This window comes from Nelumbo lutea, chromosome 1, assembly GCF_056320005.1.
Source record: "Nelumbo lutea isolate HS-2025 chromosome 1, American lotus-T2T, whole genome shotgun sequence".
In the NCBI taxonomy this organism is placed as follows: domain Eukaryota; kingdom Viridiplantae; phylum Streptophyta; class Magnoliopsida; order Proteales; family Nelumbonaceae; genus Nelumbo; species Nelumbo lutea.
In genome coordinates, this window is record NC_142684.1 from 31,287,804 (window position 1) to 31,291,657 (window position 3,854).

At 38.6% G+C, this 3,854-nt stretch overlaps 1 pseudogene; it reads right to left on the reverse strand.

Annotated features, from left to right (window-relative positions):
- Window positions 1–279: 279 nt before the first annotated feature.
- LOC148874159 (transcription factor MYB1-like) lies at window positions 280–3,341 on the reverse strand (annotated as a pseudogene).
- Between the last annotated feature and the right edge of the window lie 513 nt (window positions 3,342–3,854).

The following is a 3,854-nucleotide window of genomic DNA, read 5'->3' on the forward strand; positions in this document are numbered from 1 at the left end:
ATAAGGCTATCCTAGTGGTAATTTTTAGGGCATTATATGCAATGGGTTTGAATATGATACATCAGGTGGGTTGGCCTCACCTCATGTATCCAAAGCCCCTAACTACTTTAGGTGATATTGGAGAATACAGGAGGGGAGATGTGGGCCTTCATTTTAGGCAGGTTTACCCTTCACAATCATGTGAGGGGCCAGCTGCTATACACAAGATCGAGGTTGAGACTTGAGATGCAATGCAACATGAGTTGGTATTGTGAAAACCCAAGTGACCAATTGAAGTGATTTAGATAACAATGGGGTTAACATGGATTGTGGAACAAAACATGTGGATGATCCATGTAACAAGATTAATAGCTAGTTTTTCTTTATTTTGTTTCCCATCAAATCCACACATTTAGATTGAAACAAACGAGATGAACTAAAGGAAATTAGTGATGATCACTTCCCCAATAGACCCAGAAAGAAATCATGCATTACATGATAAGTTCCTTTTCTAGTTCCAAAATGTCCCAAATGTTAACGTCGAAAGACAATCCATGACCATAACAATCAGTACTCTTGCCTTCTCCCGCAGAAGTCTCGCCACCCTCTTTCACTGATTCCGTTTCTTCAAGCCAAAAGCTTTTAATAAACTCTTCTCCAGACGCATCGAAGGAGCAACACTTCCCTTTCTCTGCCGCCTTTTCATTCTCCACGGCCAAGGCATTCTCCCACCACAGCATGGAATCGTCCTGAGGTGCAGGACGAGGAGGAGATGCTTGACTCTGCATATCTCCTGACCCAGATGTGTTGTCCACAGTGGTAGAAGAAGAGAGCCCTGTCAACCACCGAGAATCTTTGAATCTCCATGGTTCAGGCCTGTATATCTTCTTCTTCCCAATTACAGTCGTATGGGCTCTCACCTCTGCCCCTCGAGAAATATTCTCCTTGCTCAGTTTACTGTTCCAGTAATTCTTGATATCATTGGCCGTCCTCCCGGGCAGTCTACCTGCGATTAACGACCATCTAAAAGCAAGAAAAGATTAATTATTTAGTCAAAGTAGAGCTACTTAGATTTGATATATATTATACATGGAGAATGTCTTCGTCTTCATGCCGGAAAACAATCGTCCTCTGGTGCAATAATTTTAAATTCATTTCTCTCTCTAATGAAGTACAGGTTTGTTTTGCACTAACTAGAAGAAACACACCAAATATTTACTCTAATAGTTTAATCAGCTCCAGCCGTGCCGTATCTGCTACTCAAAACACTACCCACAAGCCTCCCTCTCCTACAAGATAATATAGCCATAAATAGGAAGCATCTTTATTGGAGTTCGGATATTGTTCATGTGAGATGTTTCCAATGCACTGCTGATGTCTTGTGATATTAGGCACTACAATTTTTCCCTGCCCTGCCACAGTCACCGTGGGTTTCTTTACCACTGATTAGAGTAATTGGGTTGAGTTTGGGGGACCAAGGTGACCAAGGTGAGGATGGTATTTGTCCATCCTGCCCTAAATTAGCATATATACTCACACTTTTTTTTTAATCATTTTAAAGAATTATGATATATTTTGTATTAAAATATAATATAATATAATTTATGTTAATATATATATATATATATATTACTACAAAATATATTATATACTAATATAAATTATATTATATTATATTTACTACAAAATATATTATAATTCTTCAAAAATATAAAAGAAAATAAAATTGTAAGTATGCAAGTAGGAATGATTGGCTGGGGCAGGGCGGGAAAAATTCAGAGATCCCCATTTCCTATGGGGATGGAAATGGGGTTGGGATTTCTAGCCCCGATGAAGTTCGGGGTGAGGATAGGGTGGGGCATGAAAAACTGGCCCCGCTCTGCCTTGTTGTCATTTCTATGTTGTAGGCATGTAAGTCAAATTCACATTGGCTCCCCACAAAGTGTGCCCCATAGCACAACCAAACTGTGCATTGGGAACATTTCCCAATGAGAAGTACAGGAGATATTCGCAATGCATGGTTAGGATGTGCTATGGGGCACCACGTGTAGGATACACTCTCTGAGGATCCAATCCAAACTTGTACAAGTAGAGTTGGATCCAATTAGCATTTCACACTAAGTCAGGCTTGGATTCGGATCTCCTACGCATAAACTCTTCCCACATCCCTACCTACATAACACATGGAGAGCATCTCATCCTCTGCATAGTATTATACAGGGGAGATGTTCCCAATTCACTGGGGATAGTGTATTGTGGGTAGGCATAGACAGAGTTCTTGTGGGGAAGAGATCCGATCTCGATTTGAATCGGGGATGAGTTTAAATGTCCTACCCACAAACTCTTCCCACATCACACAACACTACATACTCACATTGGCAGTGGATTTGGATCTCCAATCCACAAACTCTTCTCATATCCCTCCCTATCCCACACTAACACTACATACTCATATTGGGAGGGAGTATGTCAATCCACCCACAGCAAAATGTTCATCCCGAATCCATGCATGTACCTGTAGGCAGGAGCATTTTGTTGGTATAAGATCTGAGCTCATTTACTGCATCGGATATTTCCCTAAATAGATGCAATCTTATGAGCGTTGATTTTTATTTCCTTTTAATATAATTTTCATGGTAATTGAAATGCAGGAAGAAATGTAATCATAAACTGAAAAGCTGCTGCACCCTCTTGCCTGTTGCCTAAGAGTTTGTGGAGCCTAATTATGAGATCAGCTTTATTCAACGTGAATTTCCCTCTCTTGATATCCGGCTTAAGATAGTTCAACCATCTCAATCAATCTACAGCTATTTTGACATCTCCGTAGACCTGAACCCAAGAATTATAACCAAAAACCAAAACAATAAATCTCAAAAAGAAGAAGAGAATGAAAAAATTAAGGATTTTTCGTAGTTATGACATTCAAAAGACATATTGAACTTTTGCATGAAGATTTGAGTAGATCGAAAAATTTTATTTGGAACTTCCCAACAGTCCAAAATGGATTTTTCGTGTCTTTTCGATGCACCGACTTTTGACGGCTAAATCTGTTATGAGCCAAACGGAAAAAGACCACAACACAACCTGTCCAAATTATAAACAGGCAAAGGAGCGCATAAAAAAATGCACCAAACTGGCCCTAAGCTTTCTTTAAATAAACATTGCACCATGCATCATCGTAGCAACTGGTGACTCTTTCTCTCTCTCCAAAGAGAAAAAGAAAAGAAAATAAGAATAGTACCTGCTCTATAAGGAACCAGATGCCATTTTCCCTCTCCCTATTTCTCTATGCACTTCCTTAGAAGAGCATCTTCTTCTCGGGTCCATGAACCTTTTATTAAACCCAAAGAACGACCCTCCATATTGTTCAGAGACGGAGTTTCACAGAGATGGGATTGCAAATCCACCAAACCATCTAATTTAAATGTTTTAAAATGAAAAAAAAAAAAATCCCTTGTTTTCAATTGTTATCAGCTACCGGTCCATCTATTATTCTGTCTTCATGGCATGCAAGTGTGCCAACGTGATCTAAGGTTCTCGTTTAGCATGGCATGCAATTGTGCAATGTGTTTATTCAAAAACTACGTGCCCTCTACTTAAAACTATATAGGATGAGGGCCCATTATTAAATGGATGTGAACAATTATTTGAAAAAGTGTGTCAAATCATCATTGCATAGGCATTTATTCTAAAATATTATTTGGTAAAACTTTTATTAGATAAACATTTATCTTAGTTAATTTGTCAGATTGATTGCAAATTACTTGCTCGATCAAATGCATCTATTAACATTATATTTACATGGCAATATGTAGATACATTTTTAAGTTGTTTTCCTATTGAGATCTAGCAAAGGTTTTAGCTAATAAACCTAA